Below are 21,501 nucleotides of genomic sequence, written 5' to 3' on the forward strand. Positions count from 1 at the left end.
TAGCATTGAGTGCAATTCATCTGTCTGAACCAAAAATACAAAAAAAAACAGGCTCTATATGCGTCCCAAAAAAATCATGCTACAACAAATATCTACCTATCATCAAAATCATTACCTATGTTGGGATATTCATCATCAATATCACCCTCTAAGCATTAAAATAAAATAGAAAAAGCATAGCATGTCAAGTCAAGATTTTATTTGATTGATGGCTACATTTTTAGTAGGGTCATGATAGAGGAGTTCAACAACCAATGCCTCTAACATCAAGGTACATAGAGGGTTTTGTGCTCTTGATTGAATACTAGTTCTATACCCTTGTGCATGAAAAAATTTGATGGAAATGCTGCAATCCCCACCAATCTCTAAAATTCTACTTTCTCCATATGAAATCCAATGAGGTCGGAACCACTCTCAAACATCCTGACACATTTCATGGTAATGTTAAAAATTGAAGTAAAAGGATGAAAATCATGAAATGCATAGCAATACCGGGGCCACAAGCTTGAATATTAGGTTGCCCCACTAAAAAATTCGTGTTTTTTCTTAAAAAAATTGCATATGGAACATCTTTGGTCGAATTGTACAGAACCGGCCAGTTCAGTGAAAATGGCCGATTCAGTAGCAAACCGACGGATTCCATTACAGAACCAGCCGGTTCTGCACTGAAACGGTTATTTCCGGTTCTAAACCTAGAACTGGACCAGTTTGGCCCCCAAACCGGTTAGACTGGCCGGTTCCAGTCTGGTTCTGATAGCATTGTTCTCGGTGCCAAGCATCCCTTATTCAGTGCTGAGTTCACACTACAAACCTTTGTTCCTGTCTGGTTCTGATAAGATTGATCTCATATAGTAGCAGTGCCAAGTATCCCTTATTCAGTGCTGAGTTCACACTACAAACCTTGAATCACATTGCTTCTGTTTCATGTGATTATTGATTTCTTGTTGCAAATAATTACTGAAATAAGTAGTTGTCATTCATCACACTCTTGCCCTAGTCTCTTTTGTTGCACATCATGTGCTGGGAAAAAATCATTTTTGCATGTTTGACATCAAATCACATGTCTTCTTAAGACAACCTTTGGTGAGTTCTTACCATGAATCATGATGAATGCCCTTTTGCAGGATCTAGTTTAGTGCATCTGCATCTTTCTGACTTTGGGGTGTTGAAAAAATTGTCTTCAGCATGTTCACTTTGCATCTGTTTTCTTGACAGATGCAGAAGAAATATTATGAAAATAGCTTTATTACATTTGGAGTCTACTCACATTCTTCTCAATCTTTAGATGTTCGCTTGTACATGATTGATAGGGCTTCAAAACTAGAAGCTCCACTGTAAATTGTTTATATCATTCCCTCTTTCGCCCCCCATTCTCCATATAACTCAAAAAAGAGTTGTTTACAAGAGCTTCCCTATCAAGATTATTGGCCTTGATAGGCATTCTAGTGCGGTGAAAGCCTAAAGGGACTAGGTCATTGTGGCCCTTCAATATTAAGCTGAAGCAAACTTCACAGTTGAAAGGGAAAGCATATTACCCAAATGAAGGGTTCCATTCACTTATGGACAATGGAAAGTTTCCAAAGAACTTTTCACCACCATTGAGGATTGTAGTGCCAGATTCAACTATAAAATACATTGTCTTCTTCTTATCTCTTTTGTGCTTTGAAGGACAATTTTATTTCCAAGTAGCTGGAGTTAGAGGAGGCAAGCCATCTGATATTAGTTTGTGTGCAAGAGTAGGAAGAGTTTCCAACCCCATTTCAATAAGATCCTCCTCGTTTATCCATGTGTGTAAATTGCTTGCAATAGATGAAGTTCAAGTATTTTTGTCCACAAATTTACAGTTTCTATCCACAAAATTAGTTCTCTGTAACCAAATTTTAAGTCACTATCAAGAAAATCTCATGTTCCTATCTATTGGACACCTAATCCTCTAAGGGTTGGTGTGGACGCTGAATAGTCTAAGGAAGTCCAAGAGACCTTGGAATACGAAACCAAAGGTCATGTGAATGTACTGTAAATGTATATCATTGTCAATAATAAACACACACTCATGTTTATCATTTACACTTTGTGTTTTCCATGTATGTGCCTTAACATGGTATCAGAGGTCCAAGCGTATTCCTCCCCTGCATAATTACTGTGAGCCTAATTTTACATATCTGTTGGTCTGCCATTTTCCAGCCCGTCAGAATTGTCCTTCTGTAGTTTTGCCACATTGAACAATTTTTAGCATTTCTTTGTATTCTGAAATCTAGGTGTTGGGTGCTTTGGTTTATGGCAACGCTGGTTCTCTATCTGTGTTCATAGTATTTATTATTCTTACTTGAGTGTTTAGCTCTTAGGTATTCACAGTTACTTTAGTTGGTCAGAGCCCTTCTGTCAAACCTGAAACACTGCCTTTTCTCTGTTGCAAGCAGACCTGTTCTTGCGAATGTAGAGAGAAACGTTGTCTCTTTATGTGAGCATTTTCTGTTTTGATGATTTCTCCGTGTTCCTGGATATCCTCAGTCTAGAACAATAATGTCATTTCACAGGAATGTCATAGTCCACAATGCTGAGCCCCACAATACCTTTTCTGGAATTGAGATTTGAATTCCCCCATGTAGCAGCGGCAACCTTCATGAGTACAGGGAACGCAGGGATTCGAACTTGGGTTCACCATTGTTTAGGGCTTTGTACAAGACTTGAGAGATTACTGTAACGGAAGCGGCAACAACAATAAAAAGATAGCAGAAATTCAAAAGCAGTGTATCTGTGTTGTTGTTCTCGCACTCTCTGTATTAGCGTGTCACTGCAGAAATGATCTAATGTGTCTCTCCATTGTATTGGATGCCCGTTTCATTAAAACGTTGCGTTGAATAGTGGAAATGGTGCAGTGAATGTCATTGGTTCGTTGGATGGATGTATTAAGTAGAGCAGCGAGTAATGTGTAATGTGCGTTGAGTTATTTCTCTTGAATTCTCTTTTTTCCACTTGTAGAATCAACGAAGTCATGTATATATAAGCATTTATTGATAATGGGATGAGCTTCAAGAAACAAAACACGCCTTTTGTAAACATCCAACACTATAGTCCACTTTCAAATTCTTGCAATCTTATTCTATTGCATTATAGTCGATCTTAACTCTGTTACACAGTTGTTGTTGCATTATCCATGTGGTCTTCCTTTGCATCAGATAAAACATTGGCCTCTTCATTAGCCCAAAATGTAATAAGCAATCGCAGACTGTAGTTCAAAACTCCTGATTTGGACTTAGTGGACTTCTTGGGCAGCAAAATTTGGTGGATATTGGGGAGAACGCCACCGCCAGAAATGGTGACGCTACCCAGAAGCTTGCTTAGCTCCTCATCATTCCTTACTGCAAGTTGAATGTGCCGCGGAATTATTCGAGACTTCTTGTTATCAATATTTCGGGCCAACTCCAGCACCTCCGCAGCTAGGTACTCCATAACATCAGCCAAGTAAACTGGGGCACTGGCACTAATGCGTTCTGCTTAACGACCGCGCTTAAGGAATCTGGCGATTATGGTATCACTGTAGGTCCGGGCTAACCTCATTATTTCCTTCGGGGCGTTCATCCCCCTGCACTGGGGATTAAATTGCCGAATTGCTTCTCTGATCCTCGCACCACCGCGAGAGCCCTACAAGCATTCAGTCCACTTACGAAATTCGCAATCATGCGTTTTGTTCAGCTGTGAAATTTCTGATCCGTGCCCCGAAAGATGAAAAGAAACAATTAAGGAAAGTTCATGCATGCATTCGAAACACAAGTCAAGGACACAACGACCACAAATAAAAATGATTGTCGAGAAGAACCAAGATTCTTGTTCTGTTGGAGACCCTCGGATCGAATCCGTGGAACTTTTAAATTGCGTTGGCGGGATTGATGTCCCAACATTTTTCTTCGGTTGAGGTGACTCAAAGTTTGGAAAGATAGTAATATGACTTGTTGATGGAGTCTGGGGAGAATTCATTGTGTACTCCAGTTATGATAAAAGAGCATTGAATTGATACATAAAATTTGTGCGTTGATTGCATAGTGTTAAGTGCTTCGGATGTGGAGGGAAAGATGCACTTCTGCTCTTCGATGGCTTAGCACTGACTCGTTCCTGGACCAACATTGTCGCCCAGTGGATTTTGCAGCATTGTCTTCAGGAATCTATGATATATGTGAGTATATATGATATCTGCATTATTACTCTTTGCATTGAAGTTTGTGCCTAATTTCAGCATCGAATATATTGTATGTTGATCAAGCTCTCCATATGTGTGCATTGAAGATGAGCTGAATTATATGGGTCTACAGTTGTGATCAGTTTTAAGTGTAATTTTGATAATGGATAAGGTAGCCAGAATTGGTGAAGTATTAGAGTTCTTAAAAACTCTGATACATTCCTCTGATCATGATATAGTAAGAATCAACAAAGCTTCTCTTGTTGACATTCGAACCTGCTTACATAATGCACAGGAAAATATTGATTTTTTGCAACTAGAATCTCAGTTCCAGCGAGATGAGCTTCAACAGATTTGTCATTCTAAATTGTTTTCTGCTCAAAATAATTCTCTGTTCAAGGTTAAAACAAACACCCATCAACAACCAACAAATGATAAAATCACTAAGGTTGAGGAAGATTCACATTCAATTCCTAATGCAACAACACTTCCCAAGCCAATCATCAGACCTTGGGAAGAGCTTGTCCATAACAAGCACATAACAGGTCTTGGATATGACAAGGACGTGTCCTTTCATATTCCAGATTACTCAAAACCCATCTAGTTTCAAAGTGTTGGACTTCTTCATGACAGTTCACCTTCAACTGTTCGAGATTCTGCTCCTCTTCCATAGCAACAACAACAGATTGTGAAATGCCAACAGTGTGACTGAGTTGGCCATATGAAAGATCATTGTTTTGATCTTCATCCATGTAAGCACTGTTATAAAACCAGTTATTCTTCAAACAGATGCTTGAGAAACAAACCTCCTGCAAGAACAAAGATTCATCTTGGATGGATCGCCTCTTGGCAATGGGTGTCACTAACCAAGAAGATATTTCAGTCATATGTCTGAACTTGTTCTAGAGTATTGAACAATCTTGCAGTTGAGTTTTCTCCATCATCTCACCTTGTATCTAACAGGGGGGAAATGATGGTCATCTACAAGCTTCAAAGCCACATCAAGCGAGCCTGAGCCACAACCTGCCATACGAGATTCAGAGTTGTAGCCTGGGACAAATATGCCCCTAAGCATGCCTTCAGTTGGTGATACCTCTTCAAAGAATCAGGGACACTTCTTCTAGCAGAAGACTTCAACTTCTTGCCAGTTTTGGAAGAGTTCCAGGAATTGCATTAAGCATTCCAGAGTTGTTGGTCATCCTTAAACCATCACACGTTGAGACCTCCCTTTTCAGGTTGAGGTTCTCCCTTTTATGCGGGGTGAGACCTCCCTTTCATGGTTGAAGGTTTCCCTCTTCAAAACATCAAGAGCACTTCCTCTAGCAGAAGACCTGAGCTTCATGTCAGACTTGGAAGAGTTCTGTGAACTGCACTAAGCGTTCGAGTGTTGGTGGTCATCCTTAAATCACCGCCCTTTATACCAACATTCAGAGAGCACATTCAGCCTAGTGCTGCCATGCATTTTTGCACATTTTGTATTACAACTCTCTTCTTGGACTCATACATAACCCTTCAGATTAAGGGGGGGAATGTTGGACACCTAATCCTCTAAGGGTTGGTGTGGAAGCTGAATAGTCTAAGGAAGTCCAAGAGACCTTGGAATACGAAACCAAAGGTCATGTGAATGTACTATAAATGTATATCATTGTCAATAATAAACCCACTCATGTTTATCATTTACACTTTGTGTTTTCCATGTATGTGTCTTAACACTATCAATAAAATTTTGTATTTCGGCAAAGTTGTAGAGTCCAAGCGGTAGTCTGTTGGCTCAGATCAAAACAATTAGTGTCTATTGATGGTGACCCTTGGGTGTTCCCTCGATCGAAATGCAGTGGAATTGATGGTGATAGAGAACATTGCTACACCTAATTGAGTTGGGGCTGCTATGATTCATAGCAAATGTGAGCCATTTCTTGACAACGTAATGCATCCTCTCCAGCAAGGTCGTGGAGCAGGCATGGAAACGAATGATGGAATGCGAATTCTGAGGGCAGGTGGGCATGCATGCATGTACAATAGAAAGGAAGTGAAGGTAGAGGGAAAGGTGTTGACATGCCTGATGCTATTAGAAATGACAGCTCTGAGTGGCTCAGAATGGCAGATCTCAGAGTTGCAGAGGCATTTTTGAGCAAGAATGAAAATAAATAATGGAATTAGAACCTGCTCTGATACCACTGTTGGGCTGTAGGCCATATTAGAGGATAAGTGTGGAATGCCTTTCATTAGAATGATATAGATCTAAATACAGTGTTTATGGCCTTTGATTTCAGCTTCCAAGGTCTCTTGGACTCTCAATGATGGTTTGTATTCTTTCACACCAACCCTAACAGATTAGGTGTCTAACAATATTAATATTACCCCTAGTTGGTTAGGTGGTTTAACCCAATGTTTTAAAACTCCGACTCTGACACCGACTCAGCCGAGGGTTGACTCCGACTCGGTATCAACTCGGCCGGCTCGATTTCAATGACTCGGTCGTTGTAAAAAATACATTAAATATTTATTTTAAAAAAAACATAATTTTAAAGATTTTCATTCATGTTTCCAAAAACACAACATTAGAATATAGTAGATAGAAGACAACATATGATCAAAGCAGGCTCATGTATATATCCATTATATCAAAATGGCACCCAGTGCACTGTCCAATACATACATGATGATGATATAGAGAATCGAGATCAAAACAAAAACACATAACAAATGATGCAAGATATTCTGATTATTAGAACACAGAAAATTCAATCCAAAAATTTGCACAGTAAGGATGAAATTGCTTTTTTTTATTAAGCAGTGTCAGTCTGTTCATCCACTTCAAGTGGCTTTATTAACTTACCCTTAATCTCCATGTTCTATTTTGGATGTCCGGTTAATCCTTGAATTCTGTTTTGGAGGAAAAGGAGGATGCATAGAGAAAAACATTTCTGTGCATGGGACATAAACTGTGCCTATTGCATGATGCATCAAAGGAGTGGATGCCACATTATTCTATAAAACTTAGGCATTGCTGATGATATTTCATGGATCATAACAACTATTGTAGAAGGTGTGGTGACAAGAACTATGATACTTAAGTTATTCCAGGCAATTCATCTGGATTCCGTAGCCTAGGCCTCTTTTTCTAACCCGATCGGGTTAATGCTGGCTCGGCCGAGCCGGCCGGGCTAATACCGAGCCGGCCGAGTTGTTAGACAATATTTTTGGGCCTGGCTCGGACCAACTCGGCCGAGTCAATATTTTTGGGCCTGGCTCGGACCAACTCGGTCGAGTCAATATTTTTGGGCCTGGCTTGGACCAACTCGGTCGAGTCGGTTCTGAGCCGGCCGGTTTTGAAAACAGTGGTTTAACCACCTAACCTTTAACCTCAACATTTAAACCACCTAAGCTCTCCATCCTGGAGTAGCTAGATGAGGAAGCATAATCAATCCTTGTTTATCCATAGGTTTTCCTGGTACGAAATGAGACACTTGAATAAGTTCATTGCTCCGGCCCAGAGTCCAATAAATCTAGCATGAGCCATGTGAGCCCCAAGCAATTTACCAGACAAATTGATAAGTCGGGCATTACTGGCCCACCAAATGAAACCAGTGGTTTCTTGATCACGACCAGCTAAAGCTATAGTTTTCAGTCCTCTACTCTACCAACTGAGCTATCCCGACTCTTCCTTGATCATCCTGGTACAGGGTTTTAACTTGTGTCAACTAAAAATAAGGGAAAAAGTATTTACCCTAGTTTTTAGAATGATCTTTATTATTTTCGATCTGGAAGTCATCAATATGAGAAAAAATGGAGTGCAATTGAATAATTTCCAAAGGATCTAATCTTTGTATTAACATTTTGTCATTACATTTCTCTCAAAATGTTAATTTTGGTATGTTCTATGCTTAAGAGCAATTTACTTCAATTTTCTTGTTAGCCCAATATCAATGTCCAGTTTAGCAATCACATCAGCATGATAGTAAAATGCAGATAGAACATAAACATAAACAGTAGAAGACAAGCCAAGACAAGAGGACACAAGATGTGGCACCAGCCAGGGACAAACCCCAATGTGGGGAAACCCTTGATCAATTCTTCTTATATTCTTCAATAGTTCAGCAGAGAGAGAGATAGTACAAATATACAAATCTGATATTTTATGACAGCAGCAGTAAAGCCTTGACCAGAGAAGTCAATGCTGGTCAAACAGGACAGAATCTTCCTCTAAATGGCTTGGTCAAGCCCAGTCAACTTCAGCCTTCAACAGTAAGCTCAATGCACCCAAAAACTACACTGTTGGTTCTGCTCCTAGGAAGATCCTTCACTTCCTCGGAAGATCCTCCACGATGCAACAACAGACTGCTACAATCACGATCCAATCTGGTCAACACTTTGATCTAACACTCCTCCACAAAATGCTGCTGTCCTCCACTGTTTGCTTGCTGCTCCTGCAATTCTGGTTAGGGCACAATATGCAGCCCTTAACCCTCCACACTGTCAGCAAACTAAGCCCTTCTAGGGCTGCGGTCCACCTAGGAGAGTCTCCCCTTATGCCACGCTGCCTCCTGCAAGCATTGTTCACCTCAACGCTGCCTTGGAACAACCTTAGCTGCTTGCTATGGCCTGCAGCCTAGCAAAGCAGCTAGCTGTAGCTGCGGTCTCCTCCAACAGGCCCAAACAGTCACCTCAAACAGCAATATCTTGCCCTCTCCTAAACTCGGCCTACTGCCCAGCAAACTTGGCCCTAGAAACAACTAACTTCGGACCTGTTTTGACCACAAAACAGTCCCTCAACCCAATCTTAACTCCTGTCCAGCACACGGCCTCCAAACAGACCTGTCCACGCTTTCCTGAAGCAGACCTTCTTCCACGCTGTCCCTTGACCTCTCCTTGCTGCGGCTAGGGCTTGCTCTTTGCTGCGGATAAGGGCTTGCTCTCTTTGCTGCGGATAAGGGCTTGCTCTCTTTGCTGCGGCTAAGGCTCCTCTGCTGCGGCTAGGGCTCCTTCTCTTGCTGCGGCTAGGGCTCCTTCTCTTGCTGCGGATTAAGGCCGCCTTTTGCTGCGGATTAGGGCTCCTCTAGCTGCGGATAAGGGCCTCTCTTGACTGTGGCTAGGTCTCCTTTCTGACTGCAGCTAGATCTCCTTTCTTGACTGCGCTAGGGCTCCTTAGATCTCTCTTTCCACCACGTCCTCCTTGTGAGAAGACATACCCAAACAAATGGAGAGAGAGATCATGAGATGATGTGTTCCTCAAATGACTTGAGGTCTCCTCTATTTAAATGCAACATTGAGGATGAGCTGGGGGGTAAAAGTGCTTGTTTAGCTTGCTGGCCGACCTTGACAAATTGTCAATGATATGAATAAATTCATATCTCTATAAATACTGTCGGAATCTGATGATCTTTAGATCAATCCTACATCTCTCGAAGAGAGGAATCCAAGAAAAATATCAGCTGCCATAAATAAGGTGACCCATATGGAGTTTGGCCCTAGTTGCCAATTTTAACACAAAATTACTAATTCATGGAGTGACATTAAAATCAATGAAACCAAACATAACTTCTAAACACAAAGCTATTAGGTAATAACACTCAAATATGCACTAAAATCATTTGTGCTTAATGGATAGTCTAGTACCTTCAGTGGTAACAAGTATGTGGTGAATATTGTTTATAGTATATACTGCTGACCATACAAACACGGAATGAGGCAAGTTGTATCTTGATACGCCAAGAGTAGGTTGCTAGTGTGTTACAATCTTGACAACAGACAAGCTTATGTTACAGGTGCCACATATATAATTAATTAATTAAAGTGTTAGGCATTTGTGAAAATTGGATTCTCAAAAATGGAAATGAAATTTAAACTCTCTGCATAAAATATTGCAAGAAGATTGAATGTCAAAACAAAGGTAAGTCATTATATTCTCTCTCATTTGTTAATCGTTTTTCCATGTGATTTTTTTTGTTTTGTTGTTGAAGCAAAAGGAGACCGACATTTAAGAAGTTGGAGAAGACAAAACTTTGAGACCATCGAGAATATACAATATCAAAATTCTATTGAGAACGAGATGATAAAAATCCTAGACAATTCTTCTATAATGATGAGAAACATGTAGTAGCTGTACTCAAATAAGTCTTTATCTTGAAGATGAAGTTTGGAAATGGCACACTAATCATGAATATTGCATAAGAGTTGCACCCAAAAAGTCAAATTATCTTAGATAGACAGAATAAACAACATAATTCGGGTGGACACTCAAGAAGATGGCCATGTTGATGAGCATTTGAAGTCCAATAGACTATTGGATGAATTCAAGAAAGAATTGGCCAGAAAAAAATGACAGGACATTAAAGTTACAGTGCTTTAATCAAGTACTTGATAAGGTAATTAAGAAGTTTAAGAGAAGAAAGGAAGCCAAAGGAGGATAACTTGCAAGCAAAGCTAATGAAAATATAAGTTGTGGAAGCACAATCAAGTTCTTTTTAATTAAAGGCTTAAAAGAATAGAACCTCATCATGAAGCCCAACTGAAGGTCATTGATGAAGAGATTACCAAGAGTATTAAACAAAAATTAGTCTGAAGTGCAATGAAGAATTGAAGATTGCAAGAAAATGATGGTAGACGTTACCTTTAAAACTGAAAAAGAGAAGAAAAGAATTAAGAGTGCCAAAAAGATAATGCTAAAATTAATTGCTCTTCAGTTTGAGGAGAGTAAATCTGAGATATAACAAAAAGGAAAGGTTGGAAGGTATTCTTGCTGAAATGAGAAATAAGGGAGCACAAGTGGAAAAGAACGCAAGAGAATTGATTAAGAAGACAGGAGAAAGGGCTGATGACGAGTCACAATATTGAAGAAAAAATGATCAAAATTTGAGCCATATCCACATTCTCATTACTAGGAAAGTCTGTTATTAAGACAAAGGGATGCATATCCATGTTGCAGCTATTGGAAATATATCACCAAAATCAATATGCTTTTAGTGTGGCAATATTATCACCAGAAAAAAATCTTAGATTTTTCAAATTTTGAACAGATCATTACATATATACCTGCAAAATATTGTGAGAAAATGGAAAACATTGACTAAGCAAGCAGATTTTTGGATTTTTCAGCTCAGTTTGAAGAAGAAAAACATGTGATTGAGAACAAAGGGATTATTCATTTGCTACATTTGTCCATATGAGGGCTAGAGGGGGGAGGGGTTGCTTTAGAAGTTCAAAAAATTGAAAAAAATTGAATACATACACACATTGAAGTTTGTTGATATTTTTCAGTATTTTCCTCAATGTTGCCAATAAATTCCTTTCCAGACGCAGCAATATTCACCAACACAATGTTTGCAACATTGATGCGTATAGATGTCACTTGCGTTTTGAGGAAAGCGGATAGCAGAACAATGCGTATAATTAAAAGCAACTATGCAAGAAGTATTATCAGAGATCAACTTCGATGCAAAACTGGCAAATCTACAGAAATGCACGGAGATGAAGGACTAGTAAAATAGCAATAGATCAATAGAAGACGATATTAAGAATAGGATATGGATGGATGGATAGAGGATTAGTTATATAGCAATAGATCAATATAAGTGGAAGTCCTAGCGTTATGTAATTAATTAATGATATAATAGTATAATAAAATATATATTTTCTGAAGATAAATGCCAGTTTCTCATTAAATTTTTAAACTGCACTAGAGTACTTGAGTCCAGTCTCCAAGGCCACCAAAATTAAGAATCTTGTATCACATACACATGGCGTATTATCTAAACTGGTTTAGATCACTAATTGATAGGGACCACACGAGCACTATAGACTTGTATATATACAAGACCTAGTCAGTTGCTGCTCACAGTTGAATATGATTCTCCTTGTTTATTCAACATTGTTGTGCAAAACTTCCATGGTATTCTGCTCCTTTATTATAAGGATATCTGTTATTGCATTGACTGGCATTTACTGTTTACTATCATCCTGATTGCTTATCGACAAAATAATAATGTCTGCTTATTTAACAAGGACCACTCCACTCACCTTTTATTTTGTTAGGAATTGTGTTGTCTCTTTTTTTTCTTTTATAATTTGTTAATTATCCTACGTATCTAGAGGAATATGGGCGAGGCTCATACTCGTGTGAAAATGTACCCATTAGTCAAACAAAATCTTGACTTGACATGCTACGTTTTTTCCATCTTATTTTAATGCTTAGAGGGTGATATTGATGAATAATATCCCAATATAGGCAATGATTTTGATGATAGGTAGGTTTTTTTGGATGCTAGAGGCCATATAGTCTGTTTGTTGATGTATTTTTGGTTCAGAGATGGATTGCACTTGATGCTATTTTGGTTATGTGCACCCTTATATGCTATGTGAAAAGGTTTGGATCATATGGATGCACATGAATATATATGTTTTTATTTAGAATTTGAATATTTTATGTGTTTTTGGTCGACTGTTTTTTTGGTCTGGTTCTTTTATCAGTTCCAATCCAGTTTCTGGTCCACGAGTTTTTTCGGTTCAGTCACTGGTTCGGTTCCGATAACATTGATTTCAACTGCCATCACTATAATCTCTAGGTGAACCCATATGTACCCATGCATGGCCATTGGCAATCAAGTTGCCCCTTGGGGAATTGTTGGGAATTGTATTAGCAAGTGAAGAATATCCACTTTGCAAGGGCCATGGTTCTGCATTTTCTTTTTGTTATGTTCCAGGTTTTGCCCCTTGTCTTACTCGTGTCTACAAGTGCATTTTCACTCTTTATTGGAATCTTACGTCTTTTGTACCAAAATTGTTATCTTTTCAGTTTTTTTGCGGAAAAAGTTATTTTTCAGCTGTTTTGTGAAAATAGTCTTATGTCTTTCGCATTTAGAAAAAGGTCTGATGATTTGCATGACCCTTAAGTGACTCCAAAACTTTAAGCTTTTTACCCCATTCATATTTACCAAATGCATGCATGATATATCTGACTTATTTCTTGCTTTAGCAGATATTCTGTATGATTCGTGGTCCCCAGCTATGACCGTTAGCTCTATCTGCATCAGCATTCTCTCAATGCTATCAAGCTCCACTATCAAGGTTCTATACTAATGCCTATCTTTAGTAATTCTGATCTTCGATTCTTTTTATATGTTATCACCAATTATAGGTGGTTGTCTCAAATTCCTCATTAATATATATTTGTGGGATGCAGCAAAGGCCGGCAGATAATGATCATTATGTAAAAAATTGTAGAAATGGCAGATCACCCAAGGAGACCAGATGGTGGTTCCATGATGATACCGTGTAAACATAAATATTTTTAATGTTCACTTGGGTAATGGAAGACGGATCTCCAAATTTTCTACGTGGCATATATATCTTTTGAAAACAACAGGATTTAAAATGTTTTTTTTTGAAAGCTTGTTTTCAAATATGTACATGGCATAGGTAGTAAAAAGTTCATGCAAGAGACAATACTTCCGTTGACTATGGTGTATTGATCCATATGCTTTCTATGATTACGCCACAAGTTTGTTCTGTAAAACTATGGTTAATGAGGAACTCATGACGAGATCCTTTTTTTACCCGGTGGGAGACTATTTGATCCACTTAGTAATCTAATATCCGGAAACTATGGAATTATCGAATATTGGAATCTATTGCAGTTATATTTATCAATAACACGCGTCTTACTTTTAGGCTATTCTGCTCCAGGAACTCATGATGAGACCCTTTCTTTTTGCTGTGGGAGACTATTTGATCGGGGTAATAATCTGTTGTGGAAAACTATTGAATTACTATTGAGTATTGTTATCCATCGCAGTTATATTTTTTTACACATATTAATTTTAGACTATTCTGCTCTATTTAAGCCAGTAGTTCTGTCTAAAATGGATGTTTAAGATTGTTGATTCATTCTTCTGGTTATGGAGACGTGGACCCATGTTGTCCATGTTGACAAGAAATTCAGTTATTCTGGTCATTGTTTTTTAGTGTTTTTTTTCCTTACAATGCCTCGGGGTCTAGGTTTCCAACAGATGGGAAACATCAACATCACGTTAGATGTAGTGATATCTGACTGTGTTGTTATTTTGGATCAGACATTTGAATGTGATTCAACTAAATGGGTGTTGTGCAAGTACCAAATCTGTGAATTTCTGTAGATTCAGTAGTGTGAAATTAAGGGGATGTTTTCTGCATTTACTTCTCATTGTTCCAAATTCTTTGTCAGACTGGGGAGACATGGAATTACTTGTTATATTTCTCTGGTATCAGTTTCTACTTTTGCACAAAGTAGCACTTTAGTAGCCATCACTAATTCAAATCTTTGAAGGTTGACCAATTCATACTTCAAGCCATATAAGTGTTTTCATTTAAGTTAAAGTTTATTGTTTTATCAGTTTAACATATACATCACAATTTTGGTTTGTCTTGGTTTATCATTGGGAAACCAGACCAGAGGCGAAACCATAAACTTCTAAAAACCAGTCCAGTGGTGAAACCATAAACTTCTAAAAATCAAACTCAATCTGAGTTTGAGATTCAAAATTATACCCAAAAATTGAAAATGTTCTTATCCATATCTAGATATTATCTACCCAATCATGACCATCTAATTTACATAGTAAAAACCAGAAGGAAACATAATGATAACAAAAAGGTGAGCATGAGGCTAAAAGGAGTCCAAAAGCCCCACCTCAATGGGTTCCTTTCCATTTTGAGGGGAGCTGCCGGGTTGGGTGGGAGTCCAAGATGGTCCTCAATCCGCTTCATTCCCCTGACCAAGGTCTTCATATAGTTGGAGTTCATCTAACATTATGAGGATCTCTTCCTTAGCTTCATCACTGTGCAATAGAACTCGAGTCCACTATAGATCAACGTTGTACATGTATTGGTTGTGTTTGCCTTTTGTATGACCCATGTTGGGTATCAATGAGCTATCTCAACTAATATATCTATATCCAATAAGCAACCATGCTCCTCGGTAATGTGGATCTCTCTCTACATCAAGTTCGACCTGAATAGTTTATGGCATATGCTTAGGAAAGTGATGTGCTAAGGACTCCACTCATTGGTGAGCAGGACTTCCACCCCTTGCTTTGATAAAATGCCCCCCGTTAAATGATTACGAGCATGTTGTCTTGGCATGATAAACTTCCCACTTACTAAGAATTGATATCTATAGAGCCTAAGCGGGGATGAGATTGCCACTGGTGAGAATGGAGCTCGTGGAGATCGAGATTGGCGAGAGCAGAGAGTGAACAAGAAGACAACATGAGGAGGGTGGAAAGATCAAGTAATGAAAACCTGCAAGTCAGTGTGCATTGAGGATGGACTAGATGTAGCGGACAAAAGCAAGCACTTTGTGGAGAGATCCTTGAATGATAACATCATCATGCCAATTTGACGAGAATGACATGATGAGACCAAGGAAAAGTTTACGGATGGAAGTTTATTTCAAATTTTAGAATTATTGACAAATTTTACCAATCCCTAATATGTAAACTATAAATTGTTTGGTGATATTTTTGTAAAATATTCAAATTTTTAATGATTTTATATAGTCTCTAATTTTTTTGTGATTTTAAAGATAAAATAATATTATAATGTAAAATTTAGGTGAATTGTTTCTTGGAAAATGGAAATTGGCGATTTTTTTTTGGAAAACCATGGAAATTTAGCCACACTTGTGAATATTAGCCCCTAAAATTTTCCTCAGATGAGATTGTGCTATCAAATAAATAGAATACCATCAATACCAAATGTTGGGAAAAAGTGATTGTTATTAACAAGTTACAACTATGTCCATACATTACTAATTTTCTATGTAGATCATGATGAACAGTCTTGGAGATATAGGTTGAGTTTGACTATGCAGGTGCTCTATATAATGAGAATGGAGTAATTTCACCTTACAAATCTTCCATCTATTTTCTCGCATCACATTGTTATCAATTTCATTTTGGTGCGTCATAGGAGTGGAGTAATGATACATACCTTGCCATGACATGGGGTAATTACCAACTATGATAATTGGGGAATGTGTGGTGGCACGTCCTCGCCTATGCTTGCTTGGTGGGAAGATCAGGACGATTGCCATGTGCCCTCCCAACGGGTGCCTCTTGTATCACCCCCTCCAAGGATATTGATGATGATGTCACTGCCCATTAAGACTAACATTGATGATGATGTCATTGTCCATTGAGAATAACATTGTTCTATTAGACAAAAAATAATTATTTGGTTTTATTACATTCTGTTCAAGATCAAATAGCCAAGATGATTACTAAGCTCATTTCGGATTTTGTGTTGACACATTATACATGTTGGTGGGATTACAAATGTTTTGAAAATAAGACTTATTCCTTGTGTTTTCGGGTTTTGTGTTGACACATTATACATGTAGGTGGGATTACAAATGTTTTGAAAATAAGACTTATTCCTTGTGTAGGCTATATGCACTACAAGACAAAAGTGCTCTTACCTTCTACCTTGTTATATTTATAAACTCTACAATTTTTTTGTTTCCCTTAATGTGTTGTTTTAGGGTTTGTCCACCTCTTACTTTTGTTTTGAAGCTTATGGGAGTTTGTTTCTATTTTTGTAGTACTTATTTTATTCCCGAAGGTAAAAGAGCTGATAAAGTAATTATCCTTTAACTTGAGGTTTATGGTATTTTCATAGCAAATGTATTGTTTTTCTTATTTTCAATATTATTGTAACATCATAGTTTTCTATAAAGTTGGTTGTGACAATACTATGAATGGTGTTGATATTTGGAATATCATTCTCCTTTGCTACTTCCCTTGATAATGGAAATAAGGAGTAGCATCTGTAGTCCACTCTCTTTAACTTCAAGTGAGTTTTACTAATGTTTAGTTGCTATAGGGTGCTTCTCTTTGTTCATGTTATTCAAAACATTTGTTTGAGCTCAGGAGACAACTTTTCCAACCTCAATGAATCTTTCTTTAAATATGTGGGAGCATTATTTAGCTTACGAGGGATGTCAATTCCAAGATATTAATATGAAATGACTTCTTGGAAGTTGTGCTTATTGTAAACAAACTTTGAGTATGTGACATTTATAGATTTGATGATCATTATCTCTTTTTTTTATTAAATTAATGTTCATAAACCATGAGTTAATGCCATTATCTTTAGAATTTAAAACACACACACACATATATATGAAGAGTTTCTTGCTAGAAGACAATACCATTCACATAAAAGGGGGATGATAACTAACCTTGCTAGGTTTGTGCTTGCACACTCCTTCCTCTATGCCATCTTTCGACTTCTCTACGTAAATAACAAAAAGACTTCCCTTAGGCCATATTTTAACTTTTATATGTATATTCTTCCTTAAAGCTTTTATATTACAAGTAATTTATTTACTGGGTGTTGATAAACAAATTTTCTAGGGTTTTTAAACTCAATTAGATAAATTTGTTACAATTGATTTATTTGCATGCTCTTGTAATTTCAAAATTCTTAGTTATTTTTTTATTTACCCTATACACAAAATCTTGGCTCGTCTATAATAATGAATAAATAGTAGCAAATATTGTGTTTGGAAATGTTCTTGAACTAAGATGAAGGTATTCCTTACAAAATCATGGCTTGGTTATAATAGTGAATAAATAGCAACAAATATTATAATTGGAGATGTTCTTAAACTAAGACGATGTTATTCTTTAGAGCCTAGCTTTCTGTTTTATCTATTTGTGAGAATGGATGTTATTCCTTAACAAATTAAGGCCTGGTTTTTATTTTTTATCTATTTGTGAGGATGGCTTCATTATTTTTTCATTCTAATCCATTTCAAAAGCAATCAGTGTTATTTGTAATTTCAAGTAGTGAATGTCTCAATGTGGTTGATATCTATTAATGTTATGTTATAAAATTGATCTAATTAATTACACCATAAGTTTAGACTTGTATTTTTGGGTGCAACTTGTTTTCATATCACTAGTTGTAATCTCATTATTACAATCATTATTACAAACAGTGAGTGACAATTTGGTTGTTTTTTATTTAATCTTATATTATAACCTAGTTGATATCTATTTAATGTTATATTTTTTTTTGTAAGCTAAGGAAGGACCTCTGTATTTCTATTTAACCAAGTTGAAATAAGTACAAGTGTTTGGTAACCTCAACCCGCCCCGAAGGGAAACTGGGTCTGTTGGCCACCTTAAGTCTTTGTAAGCCGACCAATAACAAAAAAGACAAACTCTATAGATCCATGCCAAGTAAACTTCACTGCCAAAATTGCTAATCTGGTTTCATATCAACATAAGCAGCTAAAACAGAACAAAAAAGGAGAGCGAGCTCTCAGAGGAATAGCAAGAAAAACCATTGGAGTAAATTAGATGAATTAATCTACCAAGATTTCAGGTTGATTGTCTTCGCCTCGGGTTGCTGTAGCTAGCTTCTTCAGCGGTTGTTGAATCTTTTCCAACTTACTGTCCTGCATGAGCAAAGTAATCTGGAGGTTTTTCATTTCCCTCCTTAAATTCGGTATACCCTGAGCCATCTCTGCCATTTCCACTGCAACCTGCTCCATAGCCTTTGCCATTAGACGCTTCACCACCCAATAAACATGAAGGGCCTTCTTGTATAAGGACATGCGACCCCTGGTGTTGCTCGGGTCGGGGATCAGGTTGCTCCAGTCCTCCATCTCCAGTTCTGAATCTTCCTGCATTGCCTTGGATTCTAATTCCTGTATGAGCCTATGGATATCGGCATTAGTTCCTTCGTTGTAGGCCTTTTCTGCCTCCTACACCATATAATTCATCGTTTTCCTACCTCGTCTCTGACGTGCTGGTGAAGGAGTTCTAAACTCTTGTTTGCCGGATTGACGTGCTCTCCCTCTGCCCCTGCGACCTCGTCCGCGCCCTGGGCTAACTGTTTTGTCCCTGGTAGCTGCCTGGCTCTCTTGCCCAACTTCAAAAGACGTGTTTCCAGTGAATTCCTCTCTTCCGGGCTCCTTGCCTTTCCTCGTCAGGTTCTTACCTTCCTCGTGTTGCTCTTTCTCAGACATGGTGGTCATCCCCGCCCTTCCTTTCCTAGAATGAGATTGGTCTTTGTGCTCAGGGGTCTTCTCTCTCTCCCAGGGCTTTTGGTTTTCTGACTCCGACTGACCCTGCTCAATATCGAACTGTGCTCCTTTCATTCTTTTGTCCTGTCCTGCCTGTCTTCTTGCCTTGCCACCTTTAGCTATAGCCTTTCTCATTCTCCCTGTTGTTGTCTTCTGTCCCTTTCTAAGATGAATTGCAGAAAATACCTGCCAGCTTCTCGTTTCCTTCGTTGCCCTCCTTCGCATCATACTATCCTCTGCTCTGCCCTTGCCTGTTCTTATTGATCTGCGTCCACCTATCCGACGTCCCATCGTCCTTTCGTCGTCGTTTCTTCCTCTTTCTTCCTCCACTACTCTGTCATCACCGCTCCTCGTGTTTCTACTGTGCTTGCAGGCCTTCTCCACGTCCTGTGGAATGATTATTTCTGAGGGGTGGTCTGCATTGCCACCTTCCCACATTCATCATAATCTTACACGTTGCCATCTCATCCACCCCGATCGGGGGCATTTAGTGTTATATTATAAATCAGTTGTATATTTATCTATTTAATGTTATAGTATAAATTAGTTGTATATTTATTTATTTAATGTTTTATTATAAATGCAGATTAATATTTTGTCACCCATTTTAACATTGCTTTGCATAGACCTAACAAACTTAATATTGATTATGATTGTTTCTTATTTATAAACAAAAAGAATTCATTTTTTTCTTTCTTTCAATATATATATATATCAAATTTACATGAAGTATATTTTGCAGTGGTATCTTAAGGATATATATCTGACACTTCTTATTATGATGATAGTACCTAGGGTGAAATTGATTTTTCATGGTTTATGATTGATAGAATATACTCTTTAAAAGCTCAACATGTTACTAGTGGTAATTGACGCAAGTCGAAAGGATAATGTATACTCATTAAAAGTTCAACATGTTACTTGTGGCAATTGACCCAAGTGGAAAGGATAATGTTCCTCTCAACTACTTGGGCTAGACCCAATTGACAAACATATATAATTTATTACTGTCATGAGGAAATTTCAACAAAAACTTCCCATGTTGTGACTTTCAATCTCATTAATGGATCCCTAATGGGCATTGTAATCACAATGAATCTATCGAATAAATAATTGGATACTACATGATAAAAAAAAATCCTAGATACAATCCAATTAACAATATTTGTTATCCATCTTAAAATCTGTGATGTTTGGATTTGCATGATTAACATCCGTATTGAATGAAGTAAAACTAGGATGATAAATCATATTTTTGCAGGTTTCAAGATTTACATGATTAACATTCATATTGAAAGAGTTTAAATTGAGATGGACCAAACTGATTATTATGTGTAAATTCATTTGCCAAAAACCATTTTGCTAGGTTGATTGTTCTCTTTGAAGATGATCTTCAATTTTGCTCCTCTTTCCATGTGTTCAGAATTGGATGGGGATTTTGTTTTTTTCTTTATATGATGTTCATCTTATTTTAATTATCAATACATTTTTCTTATTTTCTGGTACCTCTAAATGTTTTCATATGCCACTCTATTCTTTGGCTGCTAATTCCATTACTACAAACATAGGAAATAAAAGTTTAAATAAAAAGTTTATAGGGATTGAGTATTCATAATCCACATTGATTGTAGTTAGTGCAAGCTAATAATATGATGAGGTCAAGTGGATTGTGGTCGTATTTGTAATTTGCATTGATTGTAGTTGGTATTGGGGTTCATTGCACTTAATGGTTTAGTAGGACCTCCATTGACGCCATTATTTGCCCCTTTAACATACATTATCAGGGGTATATATAACCACTTTTTCACTATTATACATTCCTTGGGATCATCTCTTATTTTTAACATTCTCTGTTTTTAGTAAGGATGATAGCTAGGATGATATCACGTGATTATTGGGCATTTATTGGGCTATGACATGGTAGCTTCCTCTTCATTATTTCATCCCTAAGGTTCCTAATACAAATTCCCTCTCTTATTTTGGGGAACTAGCTTATCCACTCATCCATCAACTTTTTGTTGTTGTTGTTGTTGATTTTTAGTTCCGTTTTTTGTGTTTGAATGGGCACTGATTGCATTGCGAGTTATTACAAATTACATCTAATTGAGTTATATATTTTTCTAATTTAAGGGTCTTCCATTTCAATTTTGGTTTTCTAGCTAGTTTTCGGAAACCACTTTAGTTATTTGAGTATATGCATAAAGGAATCCCAACCTAATTTGATTTGGTTCTTCCTCCAAGAGTATACATATTG

At 37.6% G+C, this 21,501-nt stretch overlaps 1 pseudogene across 1 annotated transcript in view; it reads left to right on the plus strand.

The window, feature by feature from the left end:
* The window catches only part of LOC149186472 (putative ubiquitin-conjugating enzyme E2 18), a 38,917-nt pseudogene extending 25,067 nt beyond the window's left edge, over positions 1-13,850 (plus strand). The window contains exons 5-6 of the transcript XR_016256140.1: positions 13,155-13,243; positions 13,359-13,850. The product of XR_016256140.1 is annotated as a putative ubiquitin-conjugating enzyme E2 18 (transcript). The remainder of the gene's footprint in view (positions 1-13,154; positions 13,244-13,358) is intronic.
* Positions 13,851-21,501: the final 7,651 nt, after the last annotated feature.

The sequence above is a fragment of the Pinus tabuliformis genome, chromosome 3_1, assembly GCF_031772625.1.
Source record: "Pinus tabuliformis cultivar Carrire ecotype Pingquan chromosome 3_1, CPIR1, whole genome shotgun sequence".
Lineage (NCBI taxonomy): Eukaryota > Viridiplantae > Streptophyta > Pinopsida > Pinales > Pinaceae > Pinus > Pinus tabuliformis.